This window comes from Pimephales promelas, chromosome 13 (genome assembly GCF_988280905.1).
Source record: "Pimephales promelas chromosome 13, fPimPro1.hap1.1, whole genome shotgun sequence".
Lineage (NCBI taxonomy): Eukaryota > Metazoa > Chordata > Actinopteri > Cypriniformes > Leuciscidae > Pimephales > Pimephales promelas.
The window spans coordinates 5,618,146-5,642,859 of record NC_142781.1 but is presented as its reverse complement, the minus strand read 5'-3'; the positions used below and the strand labels follow the sequence as shown (position 1 = coordinate 5,642,859).

The 24,714-nt window shown below is 38.2% G+C and overlaps 1 protein-coding gene and 1 pseudogene across 1 annotated transcript in view; one reads left to right on the top strand and one right to left on the bottom strand.

Annotated features, from left to right (window-relative positions):
• Positions 1-613: 613 nt before the first annotated feature.
• The window catches only part of nrl (neural retina leucine zipper), a 35,885-nt gene continuing 11,784 nt past the window's right edge, over positions 614-24,714 (top strand). Inside the window, exons 1-3 of the mRNA XM_089118371.1 lie at positions 614-709; positions 884-989; positions 3,211-3,277. The gene's annotated coding sequence lies outside the window, so the exon portion shown is untranslated. The remainder of the gene's footprint in view (positions 710-883; positions 990-3,210; positions 3,278-24,714) is intronic.
• On the bottom strand, positions 6,603-20,490 carry LOC148975134 (uncharacterized; annotated as a pseudogene).

The window sequence follows — 24,714 nt, the reverse complement described above, 5'->3', positions numbered from 1 at the left end:
TATGCTGCACAAGGTCACTGCTGCTACAATTATTAAAGTAAACCTCACTCAGAAATTAGATTAAATATGAATTCAGTGATTCAGATTAAATGATTGTGAATTAATGATTATGTTAAAACACAACCATCACCATCAGATCACCTTTTCTATTTGTTCATCTGGCTGTTATAACTCATGTACAGCAGCCAAACAAAATAAAGTTAAAGAAATAAGGGTCAAGAGCCCAACTAAAGCAAACACTAATCTCCATAATGGTGACTTAAAATTCTGTTTTTCTCCTTCAGTGATTCTGCTTGTTAACATCAGGTGTCTTCAATGATGCTCAATTATCACTCAATTATTCACTTAATTATCTCATTAACTTTAACACTGCTTCAGTGTTCATTTAACACTCTGCTCAGAGTTTATATAATCCACACTCTCAGTGTTAATTTAACACTGGGGATTTTGCTGTGTAGCATAAGTCCTACTTTCTGTAGCTTTGTTACGAGGAAGCAACAACTGAAATACAGTTTGGACTGACAATTGTATGAGTAGATGATTACAAAATATTTATTTTAAAATGAACTGTTGGAGTTGGATCTTAGTGGTGATAGTGATTTTGTTGATTACAGTGCATTTGCATCTTCATGGGGAGCGAAAGGAGAGTGGACCATTAAAACACAATTTGCAAACTGATTCCGTGTCATGTGGTATCCACACACTTACTGTAAGTTAATAATGTTACCCAGTGTAAATCACTGCAGGCATGTGTCAACCAATTGAATTTAAACCTTTTATCATATATAATCTACCCATGTACATTGATATATTACAGCACAAACATGTTTCTGATTATATAATTAGTGACAAATATCCTTTTTTTCTTTTGCCTTCCTTCAAGTTTGCCACTGAATTCATGAAGTCTGCTGGCTGCATTACCTCCTTCAAGTGCCCTGCAATAAAACAAGAGAGAATGCGCCTGGCCTCACTTTTGTTTCAGTCTTTAGGTATGTGCCTTATTGATTGAAATGTTATTAATAGGTATAAATATTTTTAAAGCTCAGAATTTTGGGCCTTTGCCATATTTGTATGTTGTTGAAGGATACCAGAGATCAGTATCAAAAATGTCAAAAATGTAACAGGCCGATATATATATATATATATATATATATATATATATATATATATTAGATAGAGAGATTCAAAAACATTAATTAATCGATAACAGCTTTTTGCACTGGCTTAAAGAGTCCATTTATGTTTGTTAGGTATTCAGAAATGTGGATGTAGAACAGCATTAATTTTTAATTTTAAAATATTTACCTTTTTTTTCATCAGTCCATGAAACTGGAATTGGTGTAAGTGGTCAAAAATGTGTATATTTACCTTTAATAAGAAAAAAAGACAAGTACATATTTATAAATATATATATATATATATATATATATATATATATATATATATATATATCCTGTATTTACAGATCGAACTAAAAATGTGGAATTTGTGCCAAAAATGTTTCAGGGAGAAAGACAGTAAGTGCAGTTTTCCATTAGGAATGGAAACTTTTCATATATAGTATACATAATCTCTCCCACTAAGCAAAATGATGTCCAAAAGACGTCTTTTCAACGTCTTTGTCACAAAAGTCGGATGTTGAAAAGACGTCCACTGAGGGGCCGGAATGAAAGTTTTTATAACGTCTTTTTTTGACGTGTTCTGGACGTCTGAAAAAGATGTTAATGGATCCTTCGTACAAGGTTAAAAACTAGTTCAAATGTGGCCATTTTCAACATTATTTATGGTCTCATTTAGACAATTTATACTGTTTCTTGACAAAATAAACACTCTCAGGGTGCATTAAATTAAAACTCAAGTTTATTTCAATGTAATTTCCTTACATTGTTTAGATGGTGATATTTATTTTATTTTGAGTCACCATTGTGGTGATCAGTGTTTGCTTTAGTTGGGCTCTTGGTCCCAATAATTAGTATTCTAGCTTTTCTTTGGCTGTTTTAACTGTGTGTTTGAATAACACCATTGTTGTGCCAGAGAAAGCCAATAAAATTGTCTCTCATCAGCTCCTTGTTGCTGTTGCTGTTGATGATGATGATGATGATGAAATCAACATAAAGTGGGCATTTAACGTTGTGTTTAGACTTTTGTGTCAGTATATGGAGTTTATAACCACCAATGTTGTGGAACTGCATTAGTAGCATGGAAGTTGGGCAAAAAGCAAATTTACACAATGTTTTGAGAAAATCTACCATAGAGTCACACACAGACATGAAGAATTTGCATATGATTCACAAAAATGGTGACAATAAATAAAAAAAATGCTTCATGCTGCAATGCATGATGGGTAGCCTTCATAGTACAAAACATCCTCGATTCCCAGGCTTTTTTGTTTTGGTTGTCACCGTCGTTGAGAATCATATGCAAAATCTTGATATCTTGTGTGTGACTATGTGATTCACTTTCTTAAAACATATTATACACAGTGGTCATTATAAAGTTACTGGTCCAAATAATGCAGTTCTAAAAGGTGAATAATTATTTCAGATATAAAAACAGAAGTTTAGATGTTGTTTAATTCTTGCATTGCGTTGATTTTGTCATCATCATCAAGCAGCTGAAGACAGATGATTTTTTATTTTCTTGGCTTTCTCTGCACAATCAATGGTGTTATGCAAACAGTTCCAACAGCCAAAAAAAAGCTAAAGTAAGAAGAATTGGGACCAAGAGCCCAACTAAAGCAAACACTGATCACCACAATGGTGAGTTAAAATGAAACAAATATCACCATCTAAACCACATCTAAACAATGTAAATAACCATGAGTTTTAATTTAATGCATCCCAAGAGTGTTTATTTGGTCCAGAAACAGTATAAATTGTCTAAATGAGGCCATAAGTTATGTTGAAAACATGTCCACAATGGCCACATTTGAACTAGTTTTTAATCTTGTCCTAAGGACCCATTAACGTCTATACCGGACGTCCAGAACACGTCACAAAAAGACGTCATAAAAACTTTCATTCCGGCCCCTCAGTGGACGTCTTTTCAACGTCCGACTTTTGTGACAAAGACGTTTAAAAGACGTCTTTTGGACATCCTTTTGCTCAGTGGGCTGTACCTGACATGTATATAATAATTTACCAACCTGTCATGTATGTGGTTCACATCCCTATTGTATATGTGATTTTTCTCTTTGTTTTGTTTTAACAGGAGGCATGTACCTGTGGGGCAGTGATGCATGTAGAGTGTGCCACACACATGTGCTACATATGTCAAGGTAAAAGAGAATATCGCAGAAGTCTCTCTCTCTCTCTCTCTCTCTCTCTCTCTCTCTCTCTCTCTCTCTCTCTCTCTCTCTCTATATATATATATATATATCATTTTTTTTGTATTCAACCTGTACCCTTGGCTGGTGAGTGTGTGTGTGTGTAGATGTATTCAGTGCATGTACATACTCACTCACTCACTCACTCACTCGCTCACTTAAACACTCACTCAAACACTCATTTACTGACTCACATTTACTCACACACACACACACTCCCTCAAACAAACACTCAATCACTCACCCATTCAAACACTCACTCACTCACTCACTCACCTATTCATTCACTAACTCAATCACTCACTTAATCACTCAAACACTCACCCACTTAATCACTCTCATTTAAACACTCACCCATTCAATCAAACTCACTGACTCCCTCACTCAAACACTCACTCAAACAAACACTCACTCACTCATTCACTCATTCACTAACACAATCACTCAAACACTCACCCCCTCACTCAAACACTCACTCAAATGCAGGGCCAGCCCGTGGCATAGGCGGTATAGGCAAATGCTAAGGGCGCTACCACTCAGAGGGGCGCCAAAATGAGTGAACGAGTGAATTTTTTTTATTTTTTTTTTTACTAATACTATTTTAAAACCATTAAAAAACCACAAGCAAAACAGCTCCACAAAATCTTAACTAAGTCCCCCGACTCCGGTCCGGTGCATCAATCTCCCCCCGCCCAGCGAGTGCTTGAAGTGCGCCAGAAACAGAGCGCGCGCGATCAGTTTACTGTTGGTCATTTGTTTTTTAGCGTCGCCCCTCGCCGCATCCAATGTAGACAACATTGCTTTCGTTTGAGGGCGCTTACACTCAAGCACTCCCTTAGAAACGGGCCTGGCAGCCATCTAGACACGGTGAAAGTTTCCTCATTGTGACGGATGGCCGAATTTTCATGACACATTTAAATTAGCATTATAGTCTGCTGCGATAGATGCAGTGCCAAAAAGAAGAGGATACAATGGGATAAAGACAGAGGTAAAGTGATGTAATGAATGAACAGTTTATCTAATTGCATAGTATTAAGATGCTATAATTTAATGGCAGTTATTTGTATACCTTCCCACTGAGCAAAGTGATGTACAAAAGACGTCTTTTCAAAGTCTTTGTCGCACAAGTCAGATGTTGAAAAGACGTCCACTGAGGGGCTGGAATGAAAGTTTTTATGACGTCTTTTTTGGACGTGTTCTGGACATCTGAAAAAGACGTCAATGGATCCTTCGTACAAGGTTAAAAACTAGTTCAAATGTGGCCATTTTCAACATTATTTATGGTGTCATTTAGACAATTTACATGGTGTCATTTAGACATTTAGACAGTTTCTGGACCAAATAAACACTCTCAGGATGCATTAAATTAAAACTCATGTTTATTTCAATGTAATTTCCTTACGTTGTTTAGATGGTGATATTTGTTTCATTTTAAGTCACCATTGTGGTGATAAGTGTTTGCTTTAGTTGGGCTCTTGGTCCCAATAATTCATTCTTTAGCTTTTCTTTGGCTGTTGTAACTGTGTGTTTGAATAACATCATTGTTGTGATAGAGAAAGCCAAGAAAATAGTCTCTCTCATCAGCTCCTTGATGTTGTTGATGATGATGATGATGATGATGATGATGATGATGAAATCAATAAAAAGTGGGCATTTAAGTTGTGTTTAGACTTTTGTGTTTGTATCCAGAGTTTATAACCACCAACCTTGTGGAACTGCATTATTTGGGCCAGTAACATGGAAGTTGGACAAAAAGCAAATTAGCACAATGTTTTGAGAAAATATACCATATAGTCACACACAGACATCAATATTTTTCATATGATTCACAAAAATGGTGACGATAAATAAATAAAAAAATGCTTCATGCTGCAATGCATGATGGGTAGCCTTCATAGTACAAAACATCCTTGATTCCCAGGCTTTTTTGTTTTGGTTGTCACCGTCGTTGAGAATCATATCCAAAATCTTGATATCTGTGTGTGACTATGTGATTCACTTTCTTAAAACATATTGTATGCAGTGGTCATTATAAAGTTACTGGTACAAATAATACAGTTCCACAAGATGAATACTTATACATTTCTGATATAAAAACAAAAGTTTATACATTGTTTAATGCTTGCATTGTGTTGATTCTGCCATCATTAACAAGCAGCTGAAGACAACTGATTTTTTATTTTCTTGGCTTTCTCTGCACAGTCAATGGTGTTAAACAAACGCACAATTTCTCCAGCCAAAGAAAAGCTTAAATAAGGCGATGTGGGACCAAAAGCCCAACTAAAGCAAACACTGATCACCACAATGGTAACTTAAAATGAAACCAATATCATCATCTAAACCACATATAAACAATGTAAATAAACATGAGTTTTAATTTAATGCATCCTGAGTGTATATTTGGTCCAGAAATAGTATAAATTGTCTAAATGAGACCATAAATAATGTTGAAAATGGCCACATTTGAACTAGTTTTTAACCTTGTACGAGGATCCATGAACGTCTTTTTCAGATGTCCAGAACACGTCAAAAAAAGACGTCATAAAAACTTTCATTCCGGCCCCTGAGTGGACGTCTTTTCAACGTCCGACTTGTGCGACAAAGACTTTGAAAAGACATCTTTTGGACATCATTTTGCTCAGTGGGTATGATCAAATCAAATAAAAAAAAATGCTCTAGCAAGAGAGAAATCACAGCTCATAAGCACACGCTGGAGACATTACACATCTTTAAGGGTTGTGTGAACGCACGCACAGATTCCGGAAAAAACTGGCAGTGTAAATGAACCAAAATAAAACAATCCCGGGTCACATTATCCGTGTATTTTTGGGAATCTTTGTGTGAAAGAGGCTATAGAGTATATCCATTTAGCCTCTTCCGGGTCCAATAACAATAGCGGAACCTGTTAATTTATTTACGATCAAGTCATTTAGTGAGGCACCCTTGCCGGGAAAGGGTTTTTCCCTTTGTTAAATTTAATTGGCCTAATATGCATTTTATTCTAACATTACCATTGTACAAAGTCTCTGTATCAAGAGGTCAATTGTTGCTGTTATCAGTTTATTTCTAAATAAAAAAATAAAAGCATTACTTTATTTGATATTTGAGAAGGCTTTTATTTTCGTTGTCAATTGTTTTATAGTACAATGTGAACAATCAAGTCAATTTTTTTTATAGTAACTTTTACTGGAGGACTCATAGTGGAGAACAAGTAAAATCTTTAATAAAATGGCAAAACTCCATTTGAATAAAAAGTTCTTGTCAAACCTTATTTGTATTATCTTTTTGGACCACTGATTGCTTTGTGTTTTCTTCTTGATTTAATAGGAAAACTTGATGTGACATCTGTCCTAGTCTCTGAGGCAGTGTTTCCATCAGTCTTTCTTTTTCTGTTTGCAAATAGTGGGCGTATTTTACGCGAATTGTCCTCATCACAAGGTCACACAAATCTTTTAAAGTTTATATTTTCTTCCTTTGTTTGCTCTTCAAGTTCATTGACTTTATGGGCAATGTCCTCAGGAATTCTCTCCCAGGTCTGTAGAGTCTTCAATATGCTTTCCAGTTTCCTGATAGTTGTACTATGCCTATCTTCACCTGCAATTTCATCCTGTATAGGCCCCGTTGAAATGTTAATTGCATGTTTTGATGTCATCTCACTCATCTCATTTAAAAGTCCCTTTGCAAGTAGTAGACAAGCACATTTTTTATGATATGAGAAAGTACAGCAGTCACATACATTTGTCACTATACGTGGTTTTGATACTGCTCTTCCAAATAAGCTTTCAACCTCAAGTGTTTTGTGAGGCTTTGTAGAAATGATGTACTTATTCTTTTGAATCAAGTTGTTGGCATGGGCTTGTAGTTGTGTGTCCATATCTGGAAAGGTCTCACCATCACCACAAGTGAGAAGACTTAATAAAATGAGATGCTTACATGTACGCCCCCTTGTACCAGCGAGACAATTGCAGAACTGCTCTGCAGGGCATACACGGTAAACTACATGTGGATTATTTTCTGATGGAACATTGTATACGTATGTTTCTGTTGAAGCTGCAGTAACTGCTGTGTCCCAACCGTTGTCTAGCAACCTCTGAGCAGACTTCTTTGTTTCTTCCATTTTACATTCCAGAGGGTTATAGATCCTCCCAGCAGACTGCAAATCCTGTATGTGGTTGAAATACCTGCCAGTCTTGTTCAGTAGCACATCAATGAAATGATCCAATCTACGATTCCGGACGCCACAGAGGAATTGGTATTTTAAACGGTGGAAGAAGCTATAACGTAAATGAAAGCAGAGAGATCAGTATGTTGAATGAGGAGCAGCAACAGGTTTGAAAAAATACAATGTACTCTTAAACAAATTAAAAAAATATGCAAAACACCATGCTAGCTTTCAGTTAGCCCACTAATAAATGAGGTGAACATGCATAAAAACATATACCGTTCTAGATTGTTTGTTTCTGAGTCTCCATGCTTATAACATCTTCCGAAGTTAGACCACAGATGTCCAATTGGCTCCCAGTGGTTCCTAAAGTACTTGCAGACATCTTTTAAGTTTTTAAACTGGCTTTAGTGACTTCACTAAACTGGTTTTAGTGATCATTCAATTGTTGTTTGTGTGTGGAAAATAAGATTACCTAGTCTGCCACCTAAAGTTATTAGGATAAGGCAGTGTAATAATCTGAACTCAGAGGCGTTTATCCAAGATTTAATAAGCATAAACTGGTCCAGATTTCAGATAATTCCTTATGTTGAAGACGCTTGGAATTTTTTTCTTTCTGAGGTTCTTAAAGTCATAGACAAACACTCACCTTGGATATCTGTTAAGGTCAAGGGTAGTCATTTACCTTGAATAGACGGTGATCTAATACATTCATTTAAATTACGAGATAAAGCCTGGGCTAAATATCGATTGTCAAAGGAAACTGCTGATTGGTCTGAATATAAGAAACTAAGAAATGCTTGCACAACTAAAACAAGGAACGCAAAATCATATTATTATAAGCACTCGTTATCACACAAAAATCCTAAGCAATTTTGGAAGAGACTTAACTCTTTAATTAACAAAACCAATACAAGTCCTCCTTCCAAACTTAGAGTGAATAATAACATTATCAGCGATCCTACCTCAATGGCCAATGCCTTCAATCAACACTTTTCTTCGATTTGTTGTTCTCAATCATCTGAGCTCTTTTATTCTAACATAACAAATACATTAAACAATATTTCTTTCTCCTTTGCTTTAATTCATCCCTCTGATGTTCAACAGGCAATCTCAGAAATAAAATCGTCTAAAGGAGCTGGCCCTGATAACACAGTCTCATCCCAAATCGTCATATAACTGACGTTTTGGGACGTCTTTTGACCATACGTCAATATCCGCCTTTTTAGGGCCCCCTTAAACGTCGGTAGATGGCGATCCCGGGCCGTCATACAACTGACGCTTTACCTTTAACGTCAGTTAGGTGACGGGTTAGGTTTAGGGTTAAGTTTAGGTATGGGGTAGAGTTAGGATCCCATAACCTCATCTACCGACGTTTAAGGGGGCCCTAAAAAGGCGAATATTGACGTATGGTCAAAAGACGTCCCAAAACGTCAGTTATATGACGATTTGGGATGAGACCGGGTTGGCCCTGATGGTCTGGACATTAAGTTCATTAAACTTGCTTCTCATGTTCTAGCATTTCCTCTTTGCGATTTATTTAATTTATCACTTTCAACCTGTGTAATTCCAGTCATGTGGAAATTTGCGAAAGTAATACCACTTCATAAAGGTGGTGACTCACTTGATGTCAACAATTACAGGCCAATTTCCATAATTAGTAATGTAGCTAAGATATTTGAAAAACTTATTTTTAGGCAACTGTCTAAATATATTAATGATTTCTCCCTCTTGACTCCAAATCAGTCTGGATTTAGACCTAATCACTCTACAACAACAGCCCTTACAAAGTTTACTAATGATATTTTTTCTGCTCATGATATTAACAAGTCTACTGGTGCGATCTTTATTGACCTATCTAAGGCGTTTGACATGGTCAATCACTATATTCTTCTTGACAAACTATATGCTATTGGTCTTTCTAAATCAGCAGTTCTTTGGTTTAATTCATATCTTCATTACAGACGTCAAAGTGTGTCTTTTAGTACTGCTCTCTCCCAGCCTAGAATAATGGAAACAGGTGTCCCTCAAGGTTCTTCCCTGGGGCCCCTTTTATTTTCTATTTTTATAAATGAACTCCCACAAATATGCCTAGACAGTCAAATTCACTTATATGCAGATGACACAGTTATATATACATCTAATAACAACATATCTAAGATTCAGTCCTCACTTCAACTTGATTTAAATCTTATTCAAACATGGTTCTCTTCTAATCTGCTTTTATTGAATAAAAAGAAGACTTATAACATTCTTTTTGCAACCAGGTCGGCACTCCATAAGCAAAATAATTCTTTTCAGGTTAAATTTTTGAAAGAATGACGCGTCTGACGTTGGTTCAACGTTAATTCGATGAGCAAAACAATGTCAGATCAACGTTGTTTCGATGTCATATTTCCACGTTGATTCAATGTCAGTTTGCTATCTGGGTGGCTCGGAGGCGGCCATCTTGTCTTTAGCAGTGGTGGAAAGAGTACTGACAAATTGTACTTAAGTAAAAGTATTGCTACTGAAGCAATAATTTACTTAAGTATTTAGTATTTTTCTATTTTTACCCAAAATGGGGAGATGGTAGCGAAATGGAGCGCTAAACATTCTCATGTCATCTGTTTCATTCATACTGAAAGCCCAGTACTGATGCATAGAAGTATTAAACTTACACATTTCAGGAAATGCCTTATATAGATATAATAACATGCAAATAGTGATGTTTTGACTGATGAAACATGAAGAAAAACACATTATAGCTATAATATATCTGTGTTTATCAAACTATCAGGTGTTTTCAAAAGAATGATGTATGTCTTTAAAGGGATAGTTCACCCAAAAATGAAAATTAGCCCACGATTTACTTTCCCTCAAGTCATCGTAGAAGATATGACTTTCTGCTTTCAGTCGAATACAATCAGAGTTATGTTTTAAAAAATGGCCTGGCTCTTCCAAACTTTATAATGGCAGTGAATGACTAGAGAAAATTTGAAGCTCAAAAAAGTGCATCCATCCATGATAAAAGTGCTCCACATATAGACTACTAGCTTTCTCTGTTGTCAAGAGCAATTTTTTATGACTAATTTTGAAAAGTAAGTCCAGGTAAGATCATTTGAATGTTTTGATTTGAATCAGTCATAATTGAAAGCAAAGAAGGTTCATTGAGAGGTCTGATAAAAAAAGCTATGAAAAACTATAAAACATTGTGAATAAAAAAAGTAAAAAAAAAAAAAATTAAGTGGGGTATGGTTAACATGTTAAATTAAATGATATTTTATTCATTGTAGCCAACCGAAAATGTGCTGGGAGCCCACTGTTGCTATAGGAACAAACTACATTTTTACATGCATCTGATTGACAGATAAATCATGCGATCTGATTTCACCGTTTTTTTTAGCTTTGTACAAAGTTTGCTTCATATATTTAGTTTAACTGTATTGTGTTTTACCATTAATTGAACTGTGTGCATGTATTTTAGACACTTAGATTATTCTTGCTCCGTCCATGCAAACCGCGTCCATGTTATGAGCCAAGCTTTTTTTATTTACTTCAACTGCTCAGTGCTCTGGTATTATCAATGGTATGACCCATTTCAGTAGTTGCCATAATTAAATATGAGCATAATACTCACTTACATTCACTGAAAAATTTAAACGTTAGCGCTAGTACTGATTCAAAACACGAGCCGATGAGCGCCAGTGATTGAATGTCAAAGTGCGGCTTGAACGCCCCACCGCCCAGCCGAACTGGAGGTTTTGATTGGTTTTGCACCCGAGTCAGATGTGTCTGTTATTGGCTGAAGCGCAGGGCTCCACCGCGGTAGTTTGAAAAGTGTCTGTCAAATGTCAGCTTGCCCTGTTGCTCCGTCGGCACCTTTGTCAAAGTACTTTGTACTTTTTATGAAATATAAATGTAGAGAAGTTGAATACTTTATTTTTATTTTACTCAAGTAAGAGTAAAAGTACCACAATTTAATTATACTCAAGAAAGTAGAAAAAATGAAAAAAAATCTACTCAAGTACTGTAACAAAAGTATTTGTAATTAGTTACTTTCCACCACTGGTCTTTAGACACTGGCTTGGAGGCGGCCATCTTGTCCGTAGACACTGGCTCAGAGGCGGCCATCTTGTCTTCAGACACTGGGTCAGAGGCAGCCATCTTGTCCTTAGACACTAGCTTGGAGGTGTTGACTTGAACAATTTCTGGATTGGCAGAAGGAACGTGAACAGTCTCTGAATCGGCCATCTTGTCCGTAGACGCTGGCTCGGCAGAAGTGACATGAAGCGTCTCTGGCTCGGCAGAAGTGATGTGAAGCATCTCTAGCTTGGTAGAATTTACGTGAAGCGTCTCTGGCTCGGCAGAAGTGACGTGAAGCGTCTCTGGCTCGGCAGGGCTGACGTGGAGCTCAGGCTCTGGATCGGGAGACTTGACAGGAACGGTTTCCGGAAACGCCCTCTCAGTAGTAGAGGGTTCGGGAAATTCTGCTTCAACGGGTGTTATAAAGTCATGGGAACCCTCATCCACAGGGCCCACAGAAAAGGATGAGCCGCTGATCCTCAGGGCAAATTCAATATATTGACATAAAGTCCATTGAGGGGTGTTGTCAGGCATGAGAAAACTTAACATGTCTTTAAGTCCATATCAGAAAACATCCTTTAAGAATGTATCGTCCAAGTCTACCCCATGGCAGAGCTCACAAAATTCCTCAACAGATTCCTCTATAGAGCGATTACCTTGGCTGAGGCGGAAGAGACTGATAGAGACTCTCGGCTGCTGGATCTGAAGCGGCGAAGTCTTCTGTTACGAATCTGCTCAGAGACAGAGATGAGATCCAAACGCAGCTTTATTTGAGGGCAATCCAGAGGCGTAATCCATTGTACAGGCAAGGGTCATACACAGATAGGCAGTCCAAAACAGATAAACAAAGAAACAAACAAAACAGGCAGGGACCAGAGGCAAGAGAGTAATCCAGGGAACAGGGCAAGATATCCAAAAACCAAAAGACAAGAAAACCGTAAGAATGCTCAGAATTGCAGTGTAACACTTAAACAAGACTTCGTGGTGAGTGACTGAATGAACATGGTATATATAGACAGATTAACAGGATGAGACACAGGTGAATGCAATCAGTGAATGAGGTACAGGTGAATGTGATCAGTGATGATGAGTCCAGGCAGTGAGTTCTGGGAAATGTAGTTGTGAGTGAAACATGAACATCTGGTGACTCTCAAGGGCACTCCACCTGGTGATCGTTACACAGTTAGTGTTGCAATGAGCGGTGTTGGCAACGCACTACAAATAACACAAGTTAGGTAATCAGATTACATTTTTAAAGTAACTTGTAAACATTAAAAGTCACCAAGTTTCGTAATTTTCTGAAGAAGCTGCGATTTTTAAATATTCAAAACAGATTTCTTTAATCACAATTTATTGGTGTTTTTGTGTATAAAATTGTGTGTGTATGTGTGTGTGTAGGGGTGGGTATGTCTGTTTTGCACTCTTGATGTTTTAGAGCGTCACCCCTTCAATGCTGAGCACTTTTTTTCTGCATTGTGGCCGATTTGTAGATTGTACACACAAAAATTCTCAAAGTTTTTGTGTTTTTGTCAATTTCCCATTCATTTCCTATGGTCGGTCATTTTTGACCGAAGAGCACAAGTGACTATTTTTTCTACGACCACTTAGCATGCTCGGATCATGACCTCAATTTTTTTTTGTGTTCACATACCCAGTGCCATAAAAGTCACCAAGTTTCGTAACATTACGATGAAGCCGTGATTTTTAAAATTTCAAAACAGAAAATTTTCCGGTCAGAAATGACCGAAGAGCACCTGAGGGTTAAGCTTGACAGATAATTAGATCGTAGTGATGAATAAAACTGCAAATAAAAATGTATATGATATTTCCGAGTTACAGATATTTCCATGTATATGATATTTCCAGTTACAGGAGCAGGAAGCCCTGAGGAACACCACAGTTAATTGAAAAAGTAGAGGATAAATCCTCTACTTTTTTTTTTTTTTTAAAAAGGATGCCCTCAAGTGGTCTGTCTTCTCTGACTGGTGCACAGTCTGGAATGAAGACCTGACATCCTGTGATGTGCCGCTGGTACTGTTATTTCTACAGGAGCTGATAAACAGGGCGCACACCTTTCATGCTCAAAGTCTACGTGGCGGCCATAGCAGTAACCATACTCCTGTGGCCGGCCATGCAGTCTCTAGGCAGGAAAAACCTAGTTGCTCATTTTCTGAATGGGGACATAACCCGCCTGGTCCCCTTAGCATTGTCGACGCCCCTTAACAGAGGCATGGCCTCTTCCTGGGCATTGTCCAGTGGAGTATCCGTTAGCCAAATCTTTGCGGCGATGAGTTGGTCCTCACCGTTCACCACCTTCGCCAGGTTTTACAACTTGGACGTTCCTGCACTACAAGCAAGAGTCCTGTCTATTTAGTTTTGATGGTCTGGGCCCTAAGTCTCAGGCGAGTACCACGCCCTAACTTAGCCCTGCTAGGCTAGGCATTGCTTCAGTCGAGTTAATCTGAATCCCATGGCGAGATGAGCCTGTTATTGGATAGTCCGCCCAGTTTGGCGGGCTGCGCACTGATTGTGAGTAAGCACAGAGGCGTTGCACTGAACATGATGGTTACTGTAGTTCTAGACTAAATGTGAGCATTTGCTTGTCTCACTAGCACAAAACAGATTTAGTCTTCCTCAAAATGAATAAAAACAATGCTACGCAAACTCACAATATTACACAAACCTGTAATAATTAAATATGTTAAAAAGCAGAAACCTACTTTATGTATTTAATCTCACTTTATAAACCAATATCTTTGCTGCTGACCTTCAGTTATCTGAATTGGATACTAATAATAATCATTTATAAATAATAATAATTTCCACTTTAGTGTGAAAGGGCCTTTACATTCGCCTAAAAAAAGAACCTTTCTGATTTTGTTGTTATTAAAAAAAAAAAAAAATATGCCCAGCTTAGGTAAGAAAATGTAACAAAATACATATTATTAACTTTAAGGGAGTAATGCAATATTTTAAAAGTATTATTCTCCAACACTGGTAATGAGACATACTGTATATCTACCATCATCAGGTTCAAGCTAGCCATGACCTCTTGAGTTTGACAAACACTTTAGTGTCCCCTGGTGGTGAAACGGCCTACAGATTGCAATCACAATTATGTATGAAAGATGAGGCCTACATGTCCTGCCATCAATTCTTTCCAGAATAATTATTCATGACAAAGTTCAGACTCATTTGGGGTTTGTGTGCTGTAATGGAGTGCCAAATCACGACCCAGAGAGAGTTGCAAATGTTGCTTTTAATAAACAAATCTGTGAAAGGCAGTAACTCTGCTTTGAGTTCTTGCTATAGTTGTCAGTAATCACTCATTTTCATTTTTTTATGTAAGAGTGAATTTATTTATTGGCAATAGTTGTGAAAAATTGAGTCAAAAACGGTCAGAACTGCTGATGAGAGGGGTTGGGTGAGAGGTGGGACACATGGGTGGCTGAGTTTAACAGATTTAGTGTCATCTTTCAGACTGGAGGGTAAGATAATATGTATCGACCATCCTAATCCTCTGATCCCTTACTTCTTCTCCTCTTCTTACCCACATTTAACCCTCTTTTTACCACTTACTGTCTGCCACTTATACCTGTTTTTTTCTGCTTTGGTCTATCCAGATTACAGCTAATGCTCATGTTTGTGTGGTTGTTTTGAGGTTTTTAGTGTCTAACGCAGTCACCAGACAGAGGTAATTAATTCTAGCCAACAGCCCATCTAGACAAAACAAAACAAAGCATTAAGCATTCTGTTTTTATTATTTTGATAAAACAGGAAAGCTTTTTAGTTGTTAGTTGGTCATTCTTGTGAAATGATGCTATTTGGCTCAAATTTTATCATTTAAAAAGGTAACTGTTGAGCTATTTTTTCCAACTTCCGGCACATTTGGCGGTAGGGTAATCAATATTTAGATTGAGTGGTGAACCAATATATTTCAATGGCAGATTTAATAAACTACTCATTAATTACCTTTAATGCAAGTTATTCATCAGCCTAACCCTAAACACTACATCATTTTAAACTTGTCACAAATAACTGATAAAGTAAATTCTGTGTAAAATCACATTGTTTGGTAAAAAAAGAAAGAAAATAAATCACAGTGAATAATTATCTCTGATTTTTCCCCCATAAAAGATAAGACCAAAATAAAACAGTAAGACTGTAACAGAAAATTACCTCAGTTTAAACCATGAGGCCCAAATATTTAATGATTTCACGCTTTTAATATTAAACGTTAAATAGTGTTTCTTAAAATGACACACCATAATTGAAAATGTAAAAAGCCTGTGAAAATACATACAAAAATCAACACTAAGACTTGATGTTTTCATTCCGTTTAAAAGGAAGGTTTGGGTATAAAAAAAAACAATGCAATAGTGATGAATATTGAATTTTCATGTCAATAACATGAAAATTGTCTGATAATCCAATAGAATACAATCATTTAATTAAAAAAACATTATTTAATATAATGACATAATTTAAATAAAAAAGAGTTCAGTATGTTCTGTGAAATTATGGATTAAACTACATTCTTGAGATGATAAAAACAGTGCCGTTCAAAAGCGTTTTATTCAATAGAGTGTTCACTGTGGCAGTGCAACTGAAAAACAGCAATCTTTTGTTCATTTGTGTTTGTGATTTTCTTGAATTAAAGCTGAGTGTCTTTACACATGTGGGAGGTGTCTATATTACAGACAGTTTACCAGATCAGTCAAATCTGCTAATCTGACACCAGATTACTGTGGTAGAATCAGTCTCTTAATCCAGTCTGTTAATCACAGACAGACATGGCTGCATGTTCCATGCATAAACACATATCTTCACATTCACATACATGTTCATGCTCTGATATGTCACATATGCACACACTGATATAATGGAATATTTACACTCTCTTACACTTCTATGCACATAAAAATATAGAGGCACCTACACTAACCAAAACATGTGAAAACATGTTACACACATGAAAGCATTAATAACACGGTCAAACTGGAAAATTACCCAGATTTACCTTTCTGTTAAAAAATATTGATATCTATGCTAAATTGAATCCCCAATGATCAAGTTAGAAAATTTTTATTAAAGGTAAACTGTACAGTGGCTAAGTCCCTAAAATGCTTTGCATTAAAACCGATGTTCTGTCATTCTGACACGTCAACTTATAATTTAGCCAATGGCTAGCTTGACCCTCCCTCCTCCTCATCCCGTCCCCTCCCCCTGAGTGATACGTTTTACTGATACTTCATTCAAGGTGTAATGTCACCGAGTTAGATAAAGGCTTTCATATAATGCAGAAAAAGAAAAAACATTACCAGAAACGCACGATAAAACGTTTCGCCATCCGAGGTTATAACTTTACCTTCCAAGGATGCAATAATAGCAAGATAACGCTAGCTTTGCATTTCCCAGTGATACACAACGGCTCAGTCGTAAACAAATTGTGTCAAAGTTGTCAATAGGCTTAGCCTGGGTTTCCCCATTCTGCCTTGCCGCAGCGCGATTTTTTTTTCCAAATTTTGAACCAAATTTTCCCCTGAAATAGGGAACCAATCACAGAACGGGGAGGGAGCACAGGCGCATTTGATAGACACTCGTAGCACCCAATAATACGGCTCTGGGCATTCGTAAACCACGCCTCAAATACGAGAAATTGAACATGTGGTTTCCAGACCACGTTTTATTCTCAATGATACATGGTCTGGCGTTAGCCAGGCTACAATAGGCTATAAATGAACATTCAAATTCATAACAAACAGTGAATGAAAACAATCATTCACACAAGCTGTCGCCCCACTGTGAGTTTGCTTGATCATTTACAATAGAGATCGATATGTATATTCACCAAAGTTAGCGCTGACTGCATAGTTTAAGCTAATTATATTCTTGTGTTTGTTACATGAACATCCATTTAGAAAAAACAAACTAGATTTACCGACTTGTCCAACAAAAACAGAGCTCCTGAATGTTGAATTGGAAGAGTTCTCGCCACCTTTCAAAGCTTTTCAATAAAAGACTTTGCACGTTCTTTTTCCTTTTCCCTCTTCTTTGCAATATGGTCATCGGAGCGTCATCTCTTTGATCATGTGTCGCCCATATCGAACTTAAAGAGTTATAATTCTAACTTCCCTCTTCATGCTTCTCTCCACACCAGTGATGTTTTCGTCAGTGATGACGATAACGAAATGATTTCGTTAACGCGCCGTTTTTTATGACGATAACGCGACGATGACTAGCTAAAAATAGCTCTGAGGTGACTAAAACTAGGCTACATGACGAGACGTTTTCGAGTTTTCGTTGACGAGACGAGATGGAACGAAAATGATTATAAGTCTGACGTTGACAATGCATGTAATTTATGTCTGTTTTGCGTGAAGTCGGTCTGGAGATAAAAAAACAAGTATCAGCAATGCTGCCGTTTCCTATCGCGTGCGCCCAGCACCGGTCGCCGCGCGCGCACCAGATTCCACACAACAACAACAACACAGGGTTTAATGGTAGTTTTTGTACCAAGTCAAGTCAATAGAGTCGGACAAAAACTAGGATAAAACCTGTTGGAAAGCCTATTTTGCAGCGATGTTTGTGTGAGCATATCAGTGAACATCCCTGACCACTCGGTGAGTTTGACGTCTTTGTAAACCAATGTTTAATGCGTTTTATGAATGATTGTGTGGGTGCTAACACACAAACCTAAAATTCTCGGGACAACAGCATTTGTCCAAATTTCAATCTTAACCGTTCTATTTCATCAGAAACGATCTTAAAACAGGGCTTTAAGTGTAAAATACCGAACTAACCAAGACCAAAGTGTTTATTCAGGGATTGTCTTATTCATTTTTATGTTCAACACACTCCAAGTGTCATGTTTGTTTCATACTTTATATTTAAGTATGCATTCTTTGTTCAATGCACCTCAGTATTAGATATTTATTTTATTATTTTGTTTCAGAATGTTTGAAACTTTGCAGATTGCACAAGTTAAAGATAGACTGGGTTATATACATAATGTTTGTGTTTACAAATAATATGCATCTTATTGTTGCATACTACGTTGTTCATTGCACTTTAGCAATTTCTCAAATAAAGCCACAATTGCCAAAGAAAGAATGTTTTTATTCTTGGCTTTTTTGGAGAAAAACAGTGATTCCACTGTTACCACTTTATTTGTGTACAATGTTCTAGTAGCTCAACGCTGTTCTAGTAGCTTTTTGCTGTTTAAACTTTAAACCATTCCTTTATTCCTTTATTACTGTGATAACTGGTGAAAATAGCTTTTAATATTCAGGGGTAAAACTATAACTTGAAATATGGGGATAAAAGGTTTCTGCCCAATGTGACAATGAAGTACAGCTTGGCAATGGCAGCACTGCATCTCCATCAATGAGAAAGTCTAGTTTATTATGCAAAGGTTGTAAGGTTAGCTTGTTTTATGAACTGCAACACTTGCTAAATCTGTCAAACCTAAGCCCATTTCCACTACTTTTTAAACTAAATTAATTTGTTAAAGACTACTTTTTTTTTTTTTTACTAAAATTGATTAAACTTGACTAAAACCTTTTGGTGTTTTCGTCGACTAAAACTTGACTAAAACCTTTCGTGTTTTCGTCGACTAAAACTTGACTAAAACTATTAAGTTTATAAGTGACTAAATTGTGACTAAAACTTAAAAGCATTTTCGTCCAAAAGACTAAGACTAATGTAACCACTCACACCCGGGTCCCACTCAACCCGCTCCGAGCGGGCCTCCGGCTTGAGAGTCAGGCGCTCTAACAAGGAGGCTAAAGGCTGCAGCCTCTAACGTCTGTCGCTAGAGCGCCTATTGAGATCGGGAAGTGAGGTTTACTCGCACAGCAACTACTAGCTGGCCTCCGTTACACTCACCCCCCTAAACCTCACTTTCATCCGGGTCATGGCACCAATGTAACCTCTGCACCCCTGCCCCACAGCGCGGGTATAAACAGGAAGCAGGCGCACGCACACGTTGTCTTTCACTTCGGATCCGAGCTCTATGAGACTTCTGTCTAAAGAATTCAGCTGAAGAACTTCAAAGGATCTCTCTGCTACGGTGTTGGTGTGTTGCCGCGACCAGTGCAGCTCTCAACTGCTGTTCTCCCAGCCCTGTTGTTTGTATCTGTGTGTGTGTCATTTTCTGTGTGTGCGCATTCACACAGTGGCTTCCCCTGGGAGACTCAGCACTGTGAGAGTCTTTTCTTTTTTTCTTTTTTCTTCTAAAAGAGCAACACAAGCGTGACCCTGCGTCTTATTCAAGATGTCATTCTACTTGAGCGTTTCTGGATGCCATTGTTCCCTGGTGCCAGTAGGTGGTCACAATAGCTGCATCTCGTGTTTAGGCGTTCAGCACGCTGAGGCAGCTTTTGTGAATGGTTCATGTTCTCATTGCGGGAATATGACTATCGCAGCACTGAGATTGAGACTTGCTTACCTCAAGGGAGGTGCAGTCCCCTCGCCTATGCCCCGATCTATTGTTTATTCTGCCCCGCAGAATAGACTTACTTCGGCGCATGACCAGGGTTATCTGAGGATCACCGTGAGCGCTTCCCCGGTCTGCAGGCCCCTCACACCTCACATGTGCTGTTGCCATCAGCACCCCTTAGTGAACGGCTTGGTCCTTCTCCGGAACTACCTGTCGTCTCCTTTGGGGCGCCAGCTGACGATCAGATGTCGATCGCAGCATCGGAGGGGGAGCTTCACTCCTCTGGAGATGAAGACTCGGCTGCGTTACCCCCTTCGGTGCGTGTAGCATCCGAGCCTGATCCAGAGTGGGAAGATATGCTTTGCTGGGCCGTCGAGAAGGTCGGGCTTGCGTGGTATCCTCCACCACGTCCCTTCTCGGTTGGACGATTGGTTTCTTAGGGCCGGCCGTGCTGGTTCTCAGTGCACCGCCCCCGTACCTTTCTTTCCAGATGTGCATGAGGAGCTTTCTAGGAATTGGAAGACACCGTATAGTGTCCGAAGCCGCAGTTGTGTCCGGCGTCTGCTTCCTCCCGGCGGGGCGACCCACGCCTCCCGTCCAAGGCCTGTAAGTTCTCCTCCGGTCTAATGGCGAGGGCTTACAAGGCCTGTAGACAGGCTCCTTCTGCCCTTCTTGCCATGGCGCTCCTGCAGGTCCACCAGGCCCAGGCGCTCATGGACATGAATGAGGCTGGTCCTGACCCAGAGCTCCTCCGGGAGCTCCGCGTGCAACCGACCTCACCCTCTGGGCGACAAAGGAAACCACATGTTCAGTCGGTCAGGCGATGTCCACCTTGGTGGTCCAGGAACACCACCTTTGGCTCAACCTGCCGGACATGAGGGACACTGATAAACATCGGTTCCTGGGTGCCCCTCTCTCCCAGGTTGGGTTGTTCGGCGGCGCGGTCGAGAGATTCGCCCAACAGTTCTCGGCCGCCCAGAAGCAGACGGACACCATTCGACACATCCTGCCCCGGCGGATCACTGCTGCTTCCACCTGTCTGCCGGGCGCAGACCCTCCGTCTACTCGTCGCCAAGGTCTGCTGCAGCGTCCTCCGCTCCCGCTAAGCCCCAGCAGCGGCCACCATCCAGGCCTCAGCGTGGAGCAAGCCGCAGGAAGCCGCCCCCGTCCATCCAGGCCGCTGCCAAACCAGGAGGCAAGCGTAGGTGCAAACGACCCTGAGACGGGCGGCCCAGAGGTGGATCAAGTTACTCTTTAGGAGATGGCGAACGTGCCACTCCTTCCCCCGGGGGAGGGCCGGGCAGAGAATCTTTTGTTTCCTTTTCTTTTTGTTCCGCCACTGACCCACGGAGGATTCCGTGAGGATTTTCTTAAGATCTACGCATCAGGTTATTGTGTGTGGGGGCTTGTTTGACTCAAGACATCCTGTTCTGAATTTAGTTTTCTAATATAGTACTATGGTTTGACGTAACGTAGCACAAAAGCCACATCTGTATAAACTTACATGCACCTCAGCGACAACTCTTCATTTTTTGTATTCTGCTAGTTGAGACCTTTTCAATGATACATGACAAAAGTATTGTTATGTTTGATGCTTTTACAAATCACATTTTTAGTAGTCACGCTATGAAAATGGCTAATTTCTACTATTTTAGCAAATTTAAAAACACTTATTAAGAGTTAGTTATTACTTATATTCAGTATAATGCACGATTCTAAGCTTCTGGTTTAAGATGTTCATTTGAAATAATCTGATCTAGAGCAAAATCCAAAATACAGGTGAACTTATTAATATGCATTATTAGATATTGCAAATCCAACTCTGAATATTGCTATTACTGTGATACTGTGTACTGATATAACGTCACAATTGTTTATCCAATAGTGTTGGTGTTGAAAAGCATACTTTAATAAAAAGAAATGTTTATCATGTTTCAAAACATGTTATTTCTGTTCTGTCAATTATTTCCTCAACCAAATTTACTTTTATTTCCCCCTTTTTTTGTTAGTTCATTCAAATGTACCCAAAATTCTTGAGTTGTCTGTTAACAGTTCACACAGTATTAAACCCTTGATAAAGTGTGTTTTCTGTGGGGCATGGGATGGGGGGTGCTGGATGACACAGTTAATCTGTGGCTTGTTACAGTGTTAGTGTGGATTAGGACATATATCTGCAGGATCAGATGGGAACATCGTGATGGAGTACTTCAGTAAAGTGCAGAGACTTCTGTAAAACAGCCATTTGAAAGAAGAAGAAAAATACGGGCTTTCTCTCTTCTGCACACTTTAACTGTCTCTTCCTACTCGTGACCTCATATGAGGTTATGTTTGGTGTACAGGGCATTCACAGGAAGATATGTCTTGGTTTTTAGATATGAAGGTAAATATATTAGGTATTTTCTGTTTAGATTTTACTGGAATACTAGTGACTCAACAATGTGTTATATGTGTGTGTGTGTTATTTATTTATTCAAATTCTAATTTCAAAATTCACTGAGAAATTCATAAATGTGTTTGTGTGTGTGTGTGCGTGTGTGTTTGTGTGTGTCAGAGAGATTACACGTCTCACTGTATTAGGCTACTCCCAGTGTCTAAATCAGATTTACTCAGGCATTATTACCACATTGATTCCTCAACGAGACATTATTAGGAGCCTCGGATTAACAACTTCAGCCCCCCAGGATCATTAAAAGTGCTAGTTTGACAAATTCTGCCCAGCAGTAAACCTCCACAATTACATACACACCACACAAAACCCTTTTTTTATGCGCAAGACAAATATATTAATTTTATGTCAAAATAATGTCAGGATTCCTAATGGAATCGCTAAAGTATTGACATTTTGATCGAATAATCTATTAAATAATGTGAACATTATAAATTTAACAGTCCGTACTTGTATTATAAAATAGTCTCGCTACAGGACAGTTAAAGGATACTGTGCGTTAATAGGATTTTCTTTTGGGTATTGTTTTTGAAGATCTACAGTAGTATGTTTGAAAAAAATAAAATCTCATTAGCATTCTTTGCATGGGATTAGTTCAGAATTATGATAGCAATTTCAATGGGAAGGATTTCTTGACTATATGCAAAATTGAATTTGGTTAATTTATTGTCTCAGGTCATCAAGACAGAGACTTCTGATATAAACAGTAATAGCAATAGATGCTTGTACAATTATTATTATTATTGAACGTAAAGAAACACTCTGTAGTCCTATTATAAATGCTCCATTGTTTTACTGTTTCTGAATCTGAGCATAATGTTGAAGAGTCAGAGCTGATGGTTGAGTCAGTGCACTAGGTGGCAGCATGGACTGACTCTGATCGCTGTGAACAATGAGCTCATCGCTTATAATCAGGCCTGTATCTGCCTGTTTGCTCTATGAATATTATAAAAAATAACTGGTCTGCTATTACACTCTAAAATGCTGAGTTGTTTTAACCCAACTTTGAGTCAAATATGGAAAAACCCAAACGTTGGGTTAAAAATGTAATTAAAAAAATTGAACCCAATGGCTGGGTTTGTCCATATTTGACCCAAAGTTGGGCAATTTTTAGAGTGCCATGTCAAACATAAATTTGTGTATATACACACACATGCAGGGGTGATGAGTCAATTTTGGGTCAAAAATGGACAAACCCAGCCATTGGGTTACATTTTTTAAATTACATTTTAACCCAACATTAGGGTTTGTCCGTATTTGACCCGAAATTGGCTTAAAACAACCCAGCATTTTTAAAGGGTATGGTTAAACAAGAACTCCGGTAAATTCATGTATAAATTTTTGTCTTTTCACTGTCTTAGTTGGAATTTTTTTTATTGTTTGGGGGTTTTGGATGTCGACTATTTAAACTCTAAAATAATGGATTTGTAACTAGTCTTAGCCTTAAAAAAATACCTTTTTTTATAGTTAGTTACATAATTGTCGTCTGAACAGCTTGTTTTATAACTTTTTATTGGAGGAATCAAACAAGATTTGACTAAGTGTGCTCCTCTTTTGACAGTTTTGTCATTGTCAGAAGAAGAGTAAAAACGACAGAGAGAACGATGGGATGGAGGGGATTTGGAGCGGGGGGTCGGAGGGGGAGGGCTGGGGTTGGCTCTCGCACCAAACACAAGCTCTCGCACTGACACACACACACTCATGGCAGGAGTCAATCAGTCAGTCATTAACTCAGGATGTGTGTGAACTGTCCACATGAACACACGGTAAGAACATATGGATTTTTAACACATTATTTCCACTGTCATTCTCTAAAGTTTATCCTGATGCTCTTTTTTTCCATGTCGTACGTATTCTTTTATTCCACTCTCAAATCCTCTCGTTTCCCACTTTATCTTCTGTTCTGTTCTTGCTATGAAAGTAAAGACCATCTGAAGCCACTTGAAGGTCATTCTCTTAGCAGCGATCTATAGTAACGATTCAAATAATGATGGGAAGAAACTTTAAACATGGTTTTAAAGGTTTATTTACTGTTAATGCTAACGTTGTAATTAAATATAGAGTTACAAATGAATGTTCAGTTTATAATGAAGATGATTATTCTTTTCTTTATAATATTATTTATAGATTTTTAATAGTGAATAACTAACAGTTGTATTAGTTTATAACCTAGCCTCTTAATTCAAAATCGAAACTTTAACTTAAAAAAAAAATTTGTGCATGTTAATTGCAACATAATCTATGACAGGTCAATTAATAAAATATAGAATCCTGCA